This window comes from Gambusia affinis, linkage group LG21, assembly GCF_019740435.1.
Source record: "Gambusia affinis linkage group LG21, SWU_Gaff_1.0, whole genome shotgun sequence".
NCBI lineage: Eukaryota > Metazoa > Chordata > Actinopteri > Cyprinodontiformes > Poeciliidae > Gambusia > Gambusia affinis.
In genome coordinates this window covers 3757506-3778454 of record NC_057888.1, presented here as the reverse complement: position 1 = coordinate 3778454, position 20949 = coordinate 3757506, and the positions used below count along the sequence as shown (strand labels likewise).

The 20949-nt window shown below is 38.2% G+C and overlaps 1 protein-coding gene across 3 annotated transcripts in view; it reads right to left on the bottom strand.

Annotated features, from left to right (window-relative positions):
• LOC122824250 (cadherin-18) overlaps positions 1-20949 on the bottom strand; it is a 199553-nt gene that overhangs the window by 123163 nt on the left and 55441 nt on the right. For 2 of the 3 annotated variants that reach the window (XM_044104627.1, XM_044104626.1), the window contains 2 exons: positions 14730-14856; positions 7948-8038 (listed from right to left, as the gene is read on the bottom strand). The gene's annotated coding sequence lies outside the window, so the exon portion shown is untranslated. The remainder of the gene's footprint in view (positions 1-7947; positions 8039-14729; positions 14857-20949) is intronic. The other variant, XM_044104625.1, reaches the window with a different exon arrangement.

Below are 20949 nucleotides of genomic sequence, written 5' to 3'. Positions count from 1 at the left end.
TTTGCATGTTTGAGAAATCCTTTAATCCCCATTGCAACCATTCAGTTTTGCAAAATGCCTGGTTGGACCTAGCTCCGCCTTCGGGGAGCGGCTCCTCCTCAAGTTTTTGAGCTTCCGTGACTTCCCTGCTCAATTCCTTCAGACTAGCCAGCAGTCATTAGCAAACACTTGGTGGAACTGAGCATCTGCTGAGCTCATTATAGTAGCTACCTCTCAGTGAAACGCTGGTAAAAACGTTGTTAGATGGTTAATAGAGGAGCCATGTTGTGTTGAGTTCCTGAGTTTCAGAAATACCAGGAGTTTTTAAAGCAACAGAAGCCCAATTTCAAGACGTCAAAAAAATTTTACTTTGTAATTTACCGGTAAGTCATATTGGATATATGCAAGATTTTTATAACTGAAGTTAACATAGCTGCTGTATTGTGAGATAAAGTGACAGTATAGTACCACAGGATGCCTTGCAGCTTAAACAGAACACCCAGATTGTTAGGGTATGTTTGAGATGTTGAGCAGAGTGTGAAACATCACATGTGAAGCAGCAGCATAGCTCAAGCTGAGTGTCTGAACTAGTGAGCAGACAGCTCCTAATTTATGTGTAATGGAACAGAACGGCACAGGGGATAAGGACTGAGCACATGATGAACAAAGGAAGACAAACTTGCTCTTCTTTGATTGGCATTTCAGCTGGTCTGGTCTTTCCTGCTGGCCTATGAAAAGCTTCCTTATTACTCAGTATTGCCCAAGAAGTAACTAATGATGGATTAAAAGCCAAGAGCTCATGTAGTATCGATGTACGCTGGACCCCCAACTATTTGCGTTGCAGTATTAGCAGATTTTTCTGTGGAAAGTGGTCAGCTACAAACTATTTGTGGAAAATGTTCCTATTTGTGGATTTTCCCATAGACCATATTTAAAATATTCAACAGAAAATGCAGCTAACGTAGCAGAAATACCTTGGAGCAATGCTACTTGACATGCTATAAACTAGTGATTGCAATGCAGGCAATCCAGGATTATTCTTCCTTGGTGGTGATTGGCTGTATCTCCAAGAGGAGAAATAGTGCTGTTGTGCCAAGATGGTTTCTCTGCATTCTAACAAACATTATGGTGTATTTGTTGTTCAAACTAATGAATAAAGGAACTATTAGCATTTTTTGAGAGTTTGAGTACTTAATACCAGGGATTCACTGTTTCTAAACTATGGATATCTTCTTAGCTGCTACTCACAAAATTTGTACTGTGAGTATGGTTCAGGATTTAAATTAATTATACAAATACTTTTCTGGGAGCCAAGGACCATTTGATGGGAGGTTTTCCACCAAACTGTGATTAATTGGTACTCATGCTTACTAAGCACCAGTTTTTTGTTTTTCCACAGTTTACTGCTGGAAATAATTATTTTGTTTTTCTTGGTGAACAGCAGCCAAAGAAATAGTTATTTGCACTTGAGGTAGTTTTGATAAATCTAGTTCTAAAATTTGTGTTTTGCTCCAGCTGTGTGGATGAGATTTTAGCTGAATATAATTATGAATCAGTCACAATCATAATCCATCAATTAGACATACTGTGAATCTGTCATTATTTTAAAAAGTCGTTTTCTACTTTGCTTTTCAGTAAGCATGTCAAATAAATACTTCTTGTATCATTCCAGTTTGTGACATGTGGCCTTATTAACATCAATATCCCCATCAGAAATATATTTGCTGAGAAAAACTAAACACTTATTTTCCACTCTGTATGCAAAATGATTTTCACAAGTCTGTCACTAAAGGTAATCTGGAGCAAAACAAAGGCCTGTAAACCTCCATGACACTAATAAGAAGAGCGCAGCTTCACTAATGAGAAACTAGAGAAGTTCCCCGAGAGCAAAACTCCGTATGTGTGAATGCGTCGGCCTGACAACGAGCTGCACAGCACTCTAGAGATTATTTGGTTATTGATCCAAAGGGCCATTTTGATGCATGATGTGCATTTCCCTGACGGCTTTTTAATGACATGTCTGTAAACCATTTTGTCAGGGGAGTCTAATTGGTGACTACACTGTGTTTACAATGTGTTCCTTAGACAAGTTTGCAAGCGATTGTCTTAAATGAACATAGTTGTGGTGAACTACATCTTTTTTTTTTATTTATTTTCTTCCATTTTTAATTATGAAAGCTGTGTCTGTGGACCCTTCATATGTGTGCAATATTTGGTCAATTAATCACAATGAAGCAGAACCGAGGGATTATGCACTTGAGTGAATCTCATTTCAAGCTACTGGTGTGGGTGGGTGTGGGCACAGGAACCGCTGTGGACACAGACAAATGGCAGAGACAGAAGCTGGGAGACAAACATCGACGGGGTAGGACTGGGAATTCAGTCGTCTCTCACACTAAATCTAATTTATATGTGGCCAACGAGCATCAAGGTTACACAGCAGCCATTTGGGATCCATCTACAACTCTCGCCTCTGTGGAATATTCCCCACTCAGGAGCTCTTAGCCAGTCAAAACAAATCACTCCTCAGGAATCCAACAAATCTTCATCTTCGATGTCAGCTATGAAAATATATCATTTCCTCATTACAATGCATTAAACCTTGCACTGACAAATACAGCATCTGCAGCAGTCTTTAATGTACAATTGTCTTGTTAGATATGAGCAGTCAGTATACCCAAGGAAATTTCATGTAGGTGGCAAAAGGAATTGCAATTTTTCAAAATGACACAATGAGTCTGGTAAAAAGATTGGTTTTGAAGTCATTAGAGGAAAAAGGGAGTTTTGAACACATGAATAAAACAGTAGGTGCATATTATTTCAGTTCTTTTCAGTAATGGAAACCCTCAAAGCAGCTTTTTTTTGCTCTAGTTAATTATGTCATGTCTTGTTGACGCATTGAGGTATAGATTTACAAGGCAGGTTGTTTGCGTGCAACTCAGGCAGACAATGAAACATCAAAGTAACTCCAAAGTAGGTCTGACATGAAATATTAGCTGTAATGAGGAAGCAGTCGAAGCAACTGGGGCAACTGACACAAACGAACAGACAAACAGAAACCAACTGAGCAACAAATTGATCCTACGACAACGCAGACATTGACTGACAAACCTACGTAAATTTGCAATTGCGTGTCAAATGTCACCATCTTTAGGGGTTTGAGTGCCAACTGAACACAGGAAATAGACAAATGAGACTCTCAAGGGTGGTTGCATGGAGTTAGTGTTTTCTCTTTCTCTCTCTACTTCCCTTCTCATGCTGCTGATCTTCTGCTCTTGTCTGATCCTCTTATGGTACAAGAGCACAATTGGGACTCTCCAGTGCTGTCATATTGTACCAATAATCAAGTTGTCTTCAAAGATTACAAATTACCTAATCCTTCTTTTTGCGTTCAGGACTCTGGTTCAGACCACACCAACAATACATACCTGGAGTATCTACTGTCAACCATAAGAACTCATTGCTGCTCCTTTTTTCTTGGTCAACACAAATTCTCTTACATGCCTGTAACCTGTTGAGTTACAGGCATGTAACTCTTTTAGCTAGTTGCTAATCTAAAGCTAAAGGACATGTTAGGAAATGCAAATGAAAGCTAGGATTAAAGGACATGACACATTAGGGAACGCCCTCTTTAGAGCGTAGCTTCGACTGAGGCTAACAAAGGAAGTTACCAAGTGTTGCTCGTTGCTATTTTGCTCTGCTAACTCCTAAAGGTAGCATGAGAAATGGACCAGCTGTATTTTGGTATTAATAAATGTAATTCATGAATTCAACTCACTGACTCTTTTTCAACCTCATACATCAAGAACTTAGCATGGAGAATGGGTAATTCTCCACAAACCCACACCTGAAAACAGATGAGGGTTCAAATCTAACTTGAACCCAAGCAGCAAATGTCTGAACAATCTTTGCCTGCTGCACTTGTAACCAACTGCATCCATCATTTCACGTTGCCTACAAAGCAAAGTATAGAAACATTATCCAAGCACAACATATAGTAACAGATGTATCTGTGGTTTATGTCTTACTAAAATGTTTTTATTTCTTGCTTTTATTGCACTGATGTTCTCATTTTCCAGAGTTTAGGCAGCAACGTAGCTCAAGACGGATGGGATTGCTGTGGCAAACATTATATTAACTGACATCAGTTTATCATGACATCTCCAAAGAAAGCCTGTCATCTTTAGTCTAAACTCTGATGCCTCAGCTCCTCTTCTCTCAATTTACTTTCTCCTCCTCTGGTTACAATTCAAGAAAGGGAGACATGACACACAGAAGCAAAGAGAAAGGAAAAATGAAAGTCAGTCTGTGAGTAAGATCTGGTTCTGCTCAATATTAGTTTAGTGAGACAAACAGAAGTGCTCCAAATTACAGGTGAATAAGAATTGAAAATTAGACTGAGTCATTGTTACCACTGAGAGTAATATATTGCTTCTAAGGTACAGAATTTATTCTTAAACAGCAAAATATTTTAAAAGATAACTGAACAAACTGAACAGAACATGTAATTCAACACCCAATTACATAAAACTCATTGAACTGCAACATGCGTTTTAACATCAAGTTCAGTGAAATAATATTTTTCTGCAATTCATTTATAACAGGCACTCTTAAAAATCAGTGTTCCCATCCAACTTGTTCTAGTAATGTTCTTCCATACTGTAACGCCTAAATTTATTGCTTACACCACTAATAGTTTACACATTCTCACACCTAAGCTGTGGCCCTCTGCAGCTTCTTCTTGGTTAATTCGGATCTCTCGGCTGTTTCTTTAATTAGTGCGCTCCCTGCCTGACATGTCGGTTTTAATATGTAGCCCGGTTTTTGTAGGTCTACATTTGTGCCATATGTATTTTATTCACGGATGATGGACTGAACAACTAGCCAAACAGAAATGCACTGATCAGATTTCAGAGCTTCAGTTCAATTAGAGAAAAATCTTAAAGAAAGTTTGACCAATCAAACGAACACAGATGACTTCTCTCTCTCGCTTTGTAGTTGTAGAAGATGATGAGAAAAATACCAAGAAACTCAGTCATGTGGTCTGACTCCAAGGTTGTGCAAAGAGCTATCTTTATTCTCAAAATTTTTTTTAAGTAGTTGTGCATGTTCCTGCATGTGTGGCAAATTCTAATAATCCGCAACATCAGCCTTGAATTTTAAACATCTTGCCAGATGCTGAAGTCATGTACACAGGACTTTTATTGAAAATAGGATTAGTAATGCATATGTACTGGCACGCAAAGTTTACTCTGTGTAAATCTGTAGACGTGAACTTGACTTCTGCCACTGCTTGGTTTTAGAATGCTCTGAAATGTCATTTTGTCTTTATTACGTATTTAACTGCCTAGATTGACATTAAAAGGTCACATTCTTCGCCTCTGCAACCAGTTTGAAAACTTCTCTTTCCCACCTTACATCCGACCTGACTGAAATGTTTCCTTGAATCAATAATTCAGTCTTCCATCGGAAATGCATTGCTCTTTGAAACATGTTCATGTGAAGCTGCGAGCGGACGGAGGGCATTCTTGCCATCTGGAATGAATGATGTTACGTTGCAGCCATGATGAAATTATAACGTGGTGCCACAACATATACATGTTTGGCAGGTTAATGTTGAAAACTCTGCAGCGCTGAGTGTTCTTGCCCCTGGCGCTGCCCAAAGGACTTCTGCCTCCTCATGCATATAGATCTTATTTGTAGATCCTGACCGACCAAATCAGGCCGCACTTGGTGAATACTGAGCTTGAAACAAACGCTTAAAATATATGTGTATGACAATAAATAAACATCAAAATTGACAATATTATCTGTGTTCATAAATGTTACTGTAGTTAAAAATGGTTTCTGTACTTTCTAATTAAACAGATGAGTCCAAAACAAAAAGAAAGTCTGTATAGAAAACAATCGAGTACAGTTTATTAGTACCAATCCAATGACTCAAATCTTAACTTTGGTTGATGTAGGCAAAGATGTTCCTTCTTCACTTACATGGACATGTTATCCATGTTAATAGGTAATTGTTGTTGCAAAATCTGCAGTGGGACAAATGTTGGTACCTACTTTGTACCTTCCCTTTTTGTCAGTATAACACTTCAGTTTACCATCTGAGATTTGTTCCATGAAGCTCAATTTCTCAGGATGAATTTCATCTTAGCCAATCAGCAAACAGAAGGAGTGGAGGGCGTTTCTATGCTGATTGGAATTGTAGTCTGAATGTGGTTGTAGAGGAAGAAGTGAATAAAACTATTCAGTAAAAAAAAAAAAAAAACTGAAAAAAGTCCAAAAGATATTATCACAGAATTACTACTTGAAAGTTATTACCACCAATCCTGAAAAGCCTTTTCAGGCTTTATAATCCACATTTATCTCCATTTATTCTCTTTCTACAATGAAGACATATTATTGACATTTTATTGTTTCTGAGATTGCCATCTGTAAAATAAATGTCTTCCTAAATTCGACTGGTAGCAACAGTATTTCCTTATTATTATTGTCATTTGTTACTTGCTCGTGAGCCGCTTTGCCCTTTGAATCATTGATGTAATCAATAATGCATCCGACTACAGCACATGTGGATGAAATCCAAGTCGAAACTCTAACATCCGTGCAGGCCTGGTGACCACAAGGCATTGAATCATGTGTGATAAAAATGGGATCAGAGACGGCATGGTGGATAATAGTTACCAACTGGTGCATTAAGAAGCACGCTCTGGAAAAAGGTAGAGCTGAGAAACATGGATTCATTTCCTCTTTCGGGTCAACGACCTTGTAAGACAGCTCATAATACAGAAAAATTTATGGCCAAGGGAGCAAGCATTGTCCCAGTGAAATGAGAGGCGATTCCACACAGAAATGACTTTGTAGATTTTGACTAAGGGGGAGCAAGCCAGAGAGCTAGCTTGAAGATTGCAGTGAGTTAAAGAGTATTTAATTGGATATCTTATGTGTGCAAGAATGAGGTAGCTAAATGCTTTAGCATCTAAATTCTACAAAACGTTAATAAAAAAAAACAAAAAAAAACTGGAAACCACTGCCAATCAGCTTTCTCATAAGCTGATTGGCAAAATAATAATTTTTCAGACAACAACAAAAAAAAAAAATCTTTTTGGTCCTTTTTACATACCAGCTAGCATTAGCACTGTAGCAGAGCTGGCTAAAACAGGAAGTTAGAAAAGTAGCTGCTCTGTACTTTGAGCCATTTCATTACAGATTGTAGAACTACTAATGATTGTGTTTGTGTTTTTATAAAAACATTTAGAGAGAAAGTTATATTCACTGGTAACAACCAATGAACACGACCAAACACGTAGGTGCAATGAAACTTGACACGCTAATAGCAGCTGTTTGCAAAGCAGCCAATCCAGGAGCCTCATTAATTTCCATGGTACTGATTGGCTAAATCCCTAAGAGCCTAAAAAAGAAAGTATTTGTGGTTTCCACTGTGCTTATTAATTCATATCAGGGTATATTTGGTGTTTGAATCATTAAAATAGGCAGCAATAGGCATTCTTAGAGGGGGTAGTCCTAGATTTGCAGCTGGCTGTGGTGCCTATCCCCCATGAATGCTGGTCATATTACATGTACTTGTACCAGTTGTTCTCGCTAAAGTTGGTGATCATATCCTTACTTACTAAGTCACAAAAAACCTATGTTGGAAAGATTTGAGGTTTGACTTATACCAGTTTAAAATAATCAGTCCGGCATCAATACAAACAAATGTTGATATGTGAAAAGTGCAAATAATGACAACGCAAAGGTTTAGTCCTTCAATGCAAAGATCGGTCATGAAATTTCATTTTGTGCAAAATGACATAAAAGATAATACAGGTAAAATAATCTAAAATAATCAAGGCTTGAAAAAAAAACAAAAAAACATCTATCGTGCAAAAGCCAAGGCCAGAAACAACTGTACACTCCATGTGACCTTCAAACCCTCCGGCAACAACACATGAGAATCTGTCATACCTTTGTGATCAATGTAGTAATGTGGGGTTAGGAGTACCATGGAAAAGCATTGGGATTCAACAGAGAAAGCCACTGCATCCAAAAATGTGACCTGAAAGCATATAACACAGGAGGAAGCAGTACATCAAGTCTCTGCACAAGCTGTGCTCAGTTTTTTCACAATACTGTCGGACTGAGAAGTAATGTACTTGTGTATTCTTTAAGGCAGGAACATCAAATTGTCCACTGCTGATTCAATATAAAGTTGATGCACAGATGTATTATTGAACATAGTAAAGAAATTTCGGTGACATCTTTTCCCAGAAGTCGTTTATTAATTCAGACCAAACTTTTTAAACCTACCAACAGCCCATACAACATCTGGAACACATGGAAATGTGTGACGAAACAAAGAAATAATTGTTAAATGAACCAAACAAGGATTCTTCAAGACAAAAGTTTGAGGCTTTATCAGTAAAAACACATTTTTTAGCTCCAAAACTTATCAAAAAATAAGAGATTTTTCAAAACTGCTGTGTTTCCATTAAGTGAATTCATTTTAGGAATGTCAAATTGCACAATTATATGATCAACAGAAACAAAGCTACTGACTGCCACCTGAGATCCCTCCTGCCCACAGTATCATCATCATCATCATCATCATCATCATCATCATCATCATCATCATCATCATCATCATCATCATCATCATCAATGCCTCTTAAAATACATTGATGTATCAGTTAAAACATTTATTTGGGAAAAACAAATTTTCTGGCTTTTGAATCAAATCTAATTATGAATTGTTCTGTTTACATACAGGATAAAGAGGTGGAAGGTTTGGAAGAAATGTCTCTTTTCTAAATAGGAAACCCACCACTTTAAGTTGTTGCTGTGTAGCAGTAAAATAAGTAGAACATTTTATGGCAGGCGAAATTGCATATATTTTTGTTTTTAAACTCCAGGGTTACATGGAAAAATGTACAATTGAAGAGGCCAATTACAATGACATGTTTTTAAACCTGCCATCCATGTCAGCCTGTGTCTCGGCATGAATCCTGAACACAGCCCACTATCACTATAAACACTGAGGGGCTTTGCTAAAGGGGCTTGGCGATCATTTTAGTGTATTTTACAAATTCTCACATGGTTAGGCACAGTTAGTTCCAGGGCATTGTTGGCAAGCATAAAAGTTACATTTTGGAAGGGGCTTTTTAAGAGCTTTTTCTTTCATTATGCTGAGTCAAGAACGTTTGATAAGACATAAAGTGACAAGTTTGTTTGCCACAGCGACACCGCATAAGCGTCTAAGGGATTTGTGGCAGACGAGACGAGCTGAAAGCCGCCTGAAGCCCGAACTAAAACTGTTCAGTGGAAATCAACACTGTCACATGTCATTCATATAAAGAGGAAGCAATGTAGAGACACCTGCGTCACTCAAACTGTCTTACACTTCAAGAGCAGAGCAAAACATGTACTTTAAAAAGTTGGTAAGTAGTGATAGACAGTGGTTTAATGAATAAACAAACTATAAAAAAAAAGCTTTTATGAAAGAGAATCTAAAATTAGACTGATTTTGGTGGAGATGATTGTTTGTCCAGTGATTGCTATCAGTAATGACAGAAAAGCAGCTGTTCATGTTTTCATTAAAAAGTAGATGGGGTTTCCTGTTTTTAGTTTAATGGAAAACAACTACAAGTGATTGGATTATTTCTGCAAACACAGAACCTCTGTGTCTGCAATCTCTCCTAATTTAAAGCACAAATCCAACCAAATTCATGAGATGAGGAAAAAAGATAGCCTGTGTTCTGCGGTGGGGCTTTTCTCGTTTACCCAATACCTGCAGGAATATAATCAGACCTTTTGCCTGAATCAGAACGAACTGGTAAAAATGAATACTTTTTCCCCCAATTATGTATGTGTAGCGTTTCTTGAAATTCAGCACATAAACAACAGAGAAAAAAACACAACTCAGAGTTAATCCGGAGCCAGATTGCACAGTTACCAAAAACCTGTGGTCTGACGTAGCTCTAGCATCCACTTTGGACGATTCAGTCAGAAATAAGCAGCTTTGAGAAGGAATAATCACAGCTGGCAACTAAATCCTTTTTCAGTAATCAGATCACAGTCACCCAAACAACATAAATCTAAGGATGTAACACTAAAACACAGTAAACATACAACCCATACACTCATTTACCCGACTGTAATGTTATTTAGTTGGAGTAAAATGATACAGTAGAAGAGCAAACTGCTTGCTGATAGCCTTGTTTGGTAAAGTATGACTATAATAAGAAATCAATATAAAACAATAAAGGAAATCTGGACATCTTATTATATCTCAAACTACATTTAAAGTTCCCAATGGTCGAATATATTTATTAATAGCATTTACATATTTATCCATCCATCCATTTTCTAACACCCTTGTCCTCTAATGGGGTCAGGAGGTGCTGGTTCCTCTCCAGTTAACGTTCTGGGCGAGAGGCGGGTTCACCCTGGACAGGTTGCCAGTCTGTCGCAGGGCAACACAGAGATAGACAGGACACACAACCATTCACACACACACTCACACATGCATACCTAAGGAGAATTTAGAGAGACCAATTGACCTAACAGTCATGTTTTTGGACTGTGGGAGGAAGCCGGAGAACCCGGAGAGAACCCACCATGCACAGGGAGAACATGCAAACCCCATGCAGAAAGACCCCGGGCCGGGAATCGAACCCAGGACCTTCTTGCTGCAAGGCAACAGTGCTACCTGTTCACATATTTAGGTTAAAATTTTTTATCTATTCTCCTTATGTTTTTTGAAGGAAATATGTATATGTGCTATACAAAGATAAATATTAGATTGTGTAATTTCTGCTTTCCATAAAAGTGAGCCACTGTGGTCTTGATGCAGTAATATGCTGACCCAGTGATGTTGCAAGCGTCTTCATCTGTATTCAAGTCTGGCTTTAAACTGCTTGCCCCCACATAGAGTATTTCCTACCTGGTAGCTCTCAGTGCAGGCATTTGCACAAGCATCTGAACAAACAGTTTAATGGTTTCCATGAAACAAGCAAGCACAATCAGATCAAACTCTCTTTTTTTGTTGTTTAAATCACATTTCCTTTTCACCTGATACATCCTCTTCACTTCAATGTTAAATGAGAGAAGCCACTAAGTATACAAGAGACAATCTGATGTGTTTACCTGGCCTCCAAGGTCACAAGAGGCCAATCTGATAAGATCTGATGTTTTCGGTAGGAAGCAAGTCTAATCCAAAGAGATCCTATCCCACAAAAAGAGCTCAGTGGGTCTGTCCCACTACCAGGAAAGGCTGAAATCCAGGCCTTCGTTAGTCAGAGCTACAGCCCTTTATGGCTTTACCCCATGAATTTTGTCACGATGGCTACCTTTTTAATACAAAAGTATAAATAAGCAGCTACAGGGAGGCTGATGAGACTTTATGTAAAGATAAATGGAACAAGGTGACCCTGAAGAAAATCTTCTGGGGGCTACAAATACACAATATATATCTAATGTATCATCATCCCAAATTAATGTCTGCGGTAATTGTTGGCTAATATATTCCAGTTGTTATGAACATGCATTTTATGTGCAAACACTCATCCAGTAATTCAGGCTGAGGTTAGCCTACTTCGCAAAGAAGAATTTGAAAGTGACTGAAGGAAAACTTTTCTAGAGGGACTAATTTAGGAGAAACATATTGAGCTTATTAGTAACCTCAATGTCTATTATAGTGCATTTTATTTTAGTATCTTAGTGCATTAGGAAGACGATAATGAGGGGGGAAAAATCAAGTCTTATCAGTGATACAAGTATAATAAAGTTAGCTCAGAGTTACTTCTAAGCTGTTGGCCAACTCAGAAGAATTCAACCTAATTAGCACAAATTAAGCAAATGATCATGAAAACAGGATCATCTTTCATGCTCTTCAAGAACTTACAGAAAACATCAGAGATCATACCTTCAGAAGTGAAAATATGAAAACCTATTTCAAAGATAAACAGCGGTCTGCCAGCTGCAGCAGAAATGCAGAGATGACATGTTTGCTTTGCTTTTGTTCTGATAAAGCCTGACAAACAACTTCCTTCCTCTTCTGCTTGTGGGCTAATTCATGTTCTAATGAGAGCAATGATTTTTGAAAGCTGGAAATGGCTCGATGAATATTTTAAAAGCGCCGTAGCTCCTGCAACTACTTACTGAGGCTTACTTGTACTGTGGAGAATAAAAAAAAAGAGAGAGAGAGAGACAGAGTCTGTAGGGGGAGGGGATTTGTGATGCTCAGTGTGCGGTTAAAGCTTGTCGCTTGTCAGCCTTACATGCGGTTGAATTCCTCAGCGTTAATCTTTGAAAGACAGATCTGGGATTAGAAAATCAGGACGCTATCACCAGGTAATCCAGCTTGTGTCTCACTGTCCGAGGTCAAGCGTGTCAGTGTCTGCTGCTAAATGCCCACTCCCGTCCGCCCCAGCCGGCGCGCCGCAGATCACCACAAGGAGTCTGGTGGGATAAGCTTCTCACCTATCCTGACAAGATGTGTTTGTAAGTCAAGACACATTTCTTTCAGCCTGGTCCACCTGTCGATATGCGGGTTTCCTGAACCTCTATATGCTGTATACTGCACTAGTCTTTACATTTTCAGCCAAACCTTGGGCAATTCTCTAAGCCTAACGTATATTTGAATCCCACAGCTTATTATTATTTTAAAACTTTTAATCCATACTTGAGTGTTTGAGGTCAGATGTCTAAGCTGCTTTCATGGATTTCAGAAAAAAAAACAACATACAAGTTTCCCTTTAGAGCATCAGAAAGATTTTTTAAAATCACGTTTTAGCCATTGTAAGGACAAACAGTATCCTGCATCACTTTAGACATCCCACTTACAAACCAGAGCCGCTCTACAAAGAGCATCCAGATAAAGATCTGTAAATTACAGTATCTTGATTGTGAACTCACATGGCTGTTGCCTTTACACCCAGCCCAATCAATACTTTCTGTCCTGCAGGACTGCATGCAACGCAGACACTAAGCAGCATGCTGACCAGAAGAGACAGAGGCCCTTGCCTCCCTGGTCAACATGGAGGCTGAAATAAATCCTTTCTTAAGGTCATAAAAGCAGCTCTGGGAAAACAAGTTTCCAAGGAGCAATGCATGTACAGCTGTGGTTCATGGTGAACAGCTTGAAATGATAATTAAAACACCAGGTTGTTTTAAAAATGCATTTCATTTTTCTTATCCCAAGATGAAATATCTGTAGGTGTACTAAAAAAATAAACAGAAGCTGAAATAAATTTCAGGGCGAGGTCTAAATACATGGAAGACCCATAAAAGGATATTTTTCCTCAACACCATAAGCAATTATCCTCCATTATCAAAATAAACTGCAGATATAGAAACTCCCCAATGACCTCCCTTACACTATTTCATGTCTGTCTCATATGTCAGTGTCTGTATTACCTACTCAGCTTTGATTCAAGCAATATGGGAAAGAGAAAGGATCTCTCTGCTGAGAAAAATCATCAGATAGTGTAGTGCCGTATGACAAGATATGAAAACATTAGATATTTAACTAAAACTGAAGCATTATCGTACTGTGAAGAGATTTGTGGCTGATTCAGAAGAAAGATGGGTTTGTATAGATGAAGACATAATGAGGAAGGTTTCTGTTAGACAAATTCATCGGATTAAGAGAACAGCTGTTAAATGCCCTTACAAAGCAGCAAACAGTTATTTGAAGCTGCTGGTGCCTCAGGAACCTCAAGGTGGAGGATCCTCCAGAGGCTTGTGGTGCATCAACCTACTATTGGGCCCCTAACCAGAGCTCACAAGCAGAAACGGTCTCAGTGGGTCCAGCCATACATGAAGATTAATTTTCAATCAGACTTGTTCACTGATGACTGCTGTGCAACTCTGGATGGTCCAGATGGACCACGTCCCAATACGGCTGTGACGTCAGCAAGGATGTGGTGGAGTCATGCTTTGGGCCGAAATCATGAGGAGAGAATTATTGGTTTTGGTTTTTGATTGAAATAGCTTTTGATTTTAGTGCATGAGACCACTTAATGCTGCACATTCAAAGAATGACCGTTTGCAGTTCTTTAAAATCCATAAAATGTTTAGAAAATCTACTGTGCATAATAATTTGGAACAGTGCATTTTGAGTTTTTATTTTTGGAAAAAAAATACTGTTCTCATGGGGACCTTTGTTCAGTAAAATTTGATTTACACTGTAATAGTTCATGATTTGAAAATTAGGATGACCATCATTTGCATTGACCATTTAAGAAAATCTGAGAAAATATCATTTGCATAATAATTTGAAACACGGTGTAGAAGTATTAGAGCACCAATAACATGACAGATGTTTACTCAATAATAATCCATTTTTATGCTACCAAAGACAAACAACACAGCTTGGCAATAATGGACAAGGGAGATGAAAACAATGTGTTTAGTGACGAGTTTGTCTTTAAAAGGAAATTTAAAGCCGTATTTTCTTGAAGAAAATACCTGAGCAGCGTTATTCTATAATTAGATCATTAAAAAATTCTTCACTTAAATGAAAGGACGGCTTTCTGGCCTACATACAAGGAGACCAGTAATTCATATCAACTAACTGCAAATTCCTTGGCAGAAAATTACATTCAGATGAGAGACTGGTAGGATACTCAATGTCCACTCCATCACTCCCTCCCGAAACAACACAAAGAGAAGTAGCTGCGCCGGGTCATTATAAATCCAATGTGTTAATGCAGCTTGTGCAATATAAGGGCAACAGCTTAATCTCTTACCTCATTAGGCTGTATAATGTGCAATGAAATCCTCATTTTCGGCAGTGGAAAAGTGGAGAGTTTAGTCTGGAGACACAGACAGGGGCAGAGATACCCAAATGCCTCATGGACAGCAGGATTTGTGTTGCTGGAAATAGAAAACACAAAATGTTTAGGACATTTTTTCCCATCAAGACTCAGTGTGAGTTGCTGGATGTTGTGTTATAATCAGCCAGGACATGTTATAGCTTGTTAACCAAGGCATTTTCAACAGATTTGACTTACAGTATAGTTTAAAGTATTCCAAATTTACTCTAATCAATACAGGGTTGTAATTTAAGGCTCAGATATGATAACACTCTAGCTAATATTTGGTTGTTCTGCCAATATTGATGGTGTTGACATAGGTACCAAGTTTACAGTAAATAAAAAATAAAAAATAAAAAAAGGTACCAGGCCTCATTTTTACTATAAGCCTCACATAATGATTGGGATTAAAAAAGGAATCTCACCAGAAGTTTAAAGTCTGCCAGCCTCATCTACCTTTGTTATCCAAATTTGTTTGAGTAAATCAAATTTACACCTCTAGGTGGCATGAAAATGGTTTGAAGGCTCAATAACAGCCCAATAATCACAAAGCCTCAAGTTGATCACACACTAAGAGATAACAAGCAAGAGAGTACAGATTAAGAAATAACAAAAATTGCCTACATACTCAGTTCCTTTACTACTGAAGAACATATTTTTATGGTTAAACAATAAAAAGTTGTTTTGCCACAATCACAAAAAGTGTAAGCAATCAATGAATCAAGTTTATTATACGGCAGTTCAAACAGCTTTACATTGTGAAGACATAAACATCATAAATACAACATATAGTCAACAGTCAAGGTAAACCTGACAACACTGTACCAGCTGTCAAACATGGTGGGAGCTTCATGTCCTGAGTCTGTGTTGCTGCCTTGAACAAAGTTGACAGATGTTGAAGAAAAAAGTTATAAGTTAGCTTAATTTGGAAAAAGCTTGGCTCTCTTTATTTCCTCCGATCCCAAGTTCTTCTTGGCGAGCCGTGTGTGCCAATCAGGAGCAACATGCGTGATGACGTCACAGAGTTACAGCGTTTAATCTCATAGGAAACCACAATGAAGTAACAACATGAGCTGCAAAGCAGCCAAGATACAGACTCATTACCTGAGACAGACAAAGAATAAAAACAAGGACAGAGAAAGAAAAGGCAAAGACATGTCTTTGGAGAAGGCTGATGCCAAAACGGCAGAAATATACCAGCAATCTGAATTATTATCACTGTGTTCGATCTCTTATAGTGGAGGTGTTTCCTAACTTTTTAATGTATTCAATTAAGGCGTACCCCTGGTTCGACCAACCAGAAGCTCCCCTGGACACTCAGAGGAACTTAGACCTTCCCTTAATTTCACGCCAGAGATCAAAGGCCATTTGGTCTCTGGAAGAACAATGGAGCAAGCAGCTGCATCCTGGTCTTCTGGGCTCTAAGGCCATTTGGGCAAATAAAAGCATACAACAAGACTTCACAGATACCTGTGAAATTCGGAGTGCCTCCCGGCCAAATCAAGTAATTTAGTTTAAGGAAAGATTATCTTCACAAACCTAGTTTTGCATTGAGCCTCTCCAAAGATTTGAATCTTTGCCTTATCACATACATCCTGAACAGTTTTCTAATACTAAGCAACACATTTTCATTGAAACAATTTCCATTTGGTTCAGATATTATCATAGACAGTACAATTTTCAAATACATTCAGCATTCACCATTCTAAACTTAGATAATGCACTTTGGTTAAAAACTTGCCATTAATACTTAGAAAATGTCTTAGAAATTAAATGTTAATGATTGATGTTCTGTGAACCATACAGGCCTCTGCCCTGCAATAAATGCTAATTTTATGGCTTCCTCCTGGGCCTTGATAACACTCCTAAAGAATATTTTTGATGTAGTTCCTGACCTCTGATAGTTATCCTGTTAGATAGTTTAGTTGTAAATCTTTGACACAAAATTAAGAAATTTGTTCAAAATCAGACTGTTCATTATAACCTTTACACCTGGGGTAAGATTAGCTGTATTAAGCACTCCAAAATAATAATTTTCCGTAACACAGACCAATCAATATTAACAACTACTTCAACTTTTTTTAGTTTCACTTCAAACTAACAGGGTAAAAACAGCCTAAACTTAGACACCAATCAAGACACATAGCACAGCTGATTTAGAAAAAGATAAAGCAAGCCATCAATAATTATTTGGAACTGCCTGATACCTGAATCCTGTTGGACATTGATGGGTTAAAATTAAAAGTTTTAATAGTACCATGAAGCAGAAAAACAATTTAAATTGGTTGGCTTCAATTTAAAGCCAAATTTGACACTCTTTTGACAAGAAGAGTGATCAAATATCCTTTAATGGTTTACCATGATCTTCTGGCTGGTTTCAAAACACAACTTCAACTGAATATTAGTGGGGCATTTGAATCGGTTTGAAACAATATTTATACTAAAACATCAGCTGGATAACAAGCATAATCAGAAATGTTTGAATCAACTGAAGACGTTGTACAATTCTATCTAAAATATAACAGGATTGTATGTACAATGTGTGAATGCATTTAAGATGCTTTTTACAACGTTCTCACCACCAGTTACTCTTCTGCTGCAGTAACTCACTAGCAATATATCCCTAGATACTGAATGGGTTGTCAGATCTGATGCATGTGGTCACAAACAGGACACCTCATTGGTCCAGTGCCAAAGGTATGTTAAATTGTCCCACTGCCAGTAAAACGTAGTCCTCAAACAGTTTGTCCAGCCCATAGACTCTGTTTAACATTTTTATCAGTGAAACAACCTTAAAATATCTCACTGATGTTAATTAATAGTCGACATTTTGAATCTCTGCGAGGCTGTCTGGATATTCCAGGGAGGCTCAAGTCTCTCTTGCTTGTGCTGCCAAATCCCTCCTAAGGGTTTTTGCCTGATTCAGAAATTTCTAAAGGAAGGCCTGAGCTTTTGCACTGTCAGTCCCAGTGATCTCCAGGAAGAGCGGCCCAGAACAGATAAGGCAGCCGGACAATGAGCACGTCCACCTGGAAAGGAGAGATGCTCCATCACCGGCCCCAGGGTTACTAAAGTGTCAGTAGCTCTGCTGGTGTGCTACACTGAAGAAGTACCATATTCTCAATGGCACTTGGCAGCTACAGAAGACCTCCCGGCTTGGTTATTGCAGCACACAGCACAGACTACAAGGTCAGATTGAACACCGAGGCAAAAAAAGTTAATCTCCACTAAGAGAGAACGTGCCATGTACACAGCAGGGTGCAAGAGTGTGCAGCACCTGATACCAGGCTGAGGAGAGGAGCAGGGCGGCCACTTTCTATATGCCAAATCTGGACCTGTTTGCTACAAGCAGGAGACAAACAGCAGATTACACATAGATGTTTACCTGTGCTAGACTGTGCCAACATGCTGACAAATATATCAAAAGAAAGGCCTGGGAAAGTTTTAGCATTGCACACACACAGAAAGGCTCACAAAAACACTGTAATAATTTTACAACAGAATTAAACTGTACAAATGTTATACGTGAAGATACGAAAAAAGTAGATATTGTCTTGGTGGTGGCACAGGGCAAAAGTGTGGCGGCCTCAGTCCTTGATGCAACCATCGCAGGTTCGAGTTTCGACATCCTTTGCTGCCTTTCTCGTAACCCACTTTCCTGTGAACCTTAAAAAGGGTTCTGTTGACTCTAATTCTATCAAAACATTGTTTTTATGATAATGAAGTGAGTACAAAAGGGAAAGAAAAAATTAAGTAAGGAGAAAAGTAAAAAAATGATCGAACTGGTAAGTTATGCAAGTAAGCAAAAAAATGCATTAATCAATAAGTATACAGTGATGAGTAGGTAGGTAACTAAGTCAATGATGAGTAAGTACTCTAACTTATAGATGTGTAACCTAATAATAAATGAATAAGTTGTTTTTTTGCACTATAAAAAGTGGAAAAGAACTGAAAACAAATCTATATTTGATTATCTTCTGACTCACTGATCATTTTTAATTGATTAACTGCACTTTTGTGAGCTCCAGTAAAACAGCTTCTTATGTTAGTATTTCAACAAAATCCTTTACCAAGACTGAAAAAAAAAAAATCTTTTTTAAATAACTGTTTGCACATACAGTCTGGGATTTTTAGGAGTTTCTGTTAGACACATGGCCCTCAGCCAAGGAACCATTAGCTTCAGCCAGAGCCTGTGCTTTACTTACTCCCAATATTTATTGGGACAGAAATAAAATGACAAACTATCACCTAATGTGCACTTCCAAATGAGCAGTGTGATATTGAATTATTTGTAAAATAGAATCTAGAAAATCAATATATCTTAAAAAAATCCCATCAGGCCTTGAATGAAATGAAATAGTTTGCACGTCATTTGGGCGCTGCAGCCATCCCTCTCTCTGCGACCAGGAGGGGCAGGTGTTGAAAAAAGTGTCGCCCGGTGCGTAAATCACACCAGATGGCTCAAGAAGCGACACAAGGAGTAGGTAATCTGGATTTATAACCTGGGACATATGCTGAGTGCAGGGGCATCTGTTGTGACGGGGTGGCAGCTATTTTAATGAAGGCAGGAACTCGTTGTTAGGATCTCAGCAAACAGCGGGCGGAGAGCTGATCGCTCAAGGTTACGGAGGGAGGAGTCCGGCGGTCGGCCTTGCAGTCAGACCTGCTTCCAATCATTCCTCCAAAAAAGGTTTTGGACCCACAGCAATAACAAATCAGCTACCCAAATAAGAAAAGGTGTTTTAATCCAATTGTGATTCATTTTGTATAATAATTTTTGTATTTATGTCTTGTTCTGCCTTTGTTTTGTGGAATAACTTAAACTTTCACTGTAGCTAAATCAAGCAGATGTAAACATCTGAATGGTTAACCTGGACTTAATAATGTAATATTTAATTTCTTTTACATGTATGTTTGTTAGTTTTAACAAATTTGAGAAATAATTTACTGAGATATTAATTTACTACAATAATAATTTACTACATAATATTGTTCATAAAATTGAAAACAATGTAAACGTGTTCTGTTTTGGGACAGTTTCATGATTATAAAGAAACAACAGCTTGCTTGCCAAAATAAATATTTCCAAAAAGAACGAGAAAACTCTAAGCTCTTATATGATTCTGTGGAATATTTTTTTCCGCAATTCCCTCTTTTCCCAGCTCAGTTCCAGGTAGTGAGATACGGCCTAGTTAAAGCGAAGCAGCTGCTTCAGCAGCCCTTCCACTGCAGCACAAAGACGGATTCTGCCACAGCAGCCCGCTCAGATGATTTATTCCTCTGCGTCCTCCGACGCTTATTTTGCTTTACAAAGTTGCAGTTTATTTTGACAGCTATAACACGTTACACCCATATACAGATGATGGAGGAGAATTAAGTCATGTCACACAAATGGAGGTGAAAAAGATTGTGCATGCAGAATAAGTTATTCCAGAGAAAATGCCAGCCATGCTGCTCTGGGAACGCTTTAATTTAAGGATTTCTGTTTGTGCCGTGTTACTTGGGAAGGGAAAATTAGCCTCATCAATTAGATAACACGTTTAATTTAACATGTGACCTGTTTTGTTCATTTGAGCTGTGCTTAAAGCAAAAGCTTTTTGAATATTGCTTGTTAAACAGCTAAATCACAAATAGATTCAGCTGTTTTTCCTGCCCTCTAATCAGGGAGAACCAACACCATGCAGGCTGATTGTTTTGATTCTTAACAAAGACAAATCCTCATTAGCAATCCAAACTGTAAGCTAAAACCAAAGTCATTTCCTACATTGACATGGAAAGCTATGTTGGTCTTAGTCTGGAAGGAAATATGCCTTTCTCTCTCTTTCCAGGTAAAATAATAAAAATCTGACTGCATCTCCAAGCAGGAGCTTTGTGGACTTCCCAGAAGGTTTCAGACCCACAGCATTGCATCTTTCCAATCCCTTTCAATTACTGGAAAAAATAAATGGTAAGATGAAACCTTCAGGTTATTGGACGTTGGATTTCTTTTGCCTGTGTATGAAACATCACCACAGTGCAGCAGTGGCTCATGGATTTTTTTTAAAACAAGATGTTTGGTCCTATGAACAATCATAATTCACAAGTTTAAGGTCAGTGGAACTGTAATAACACCATCTGATGGCAGAAAGAGGAAGCTACCAGGTTCCTTAAGGCA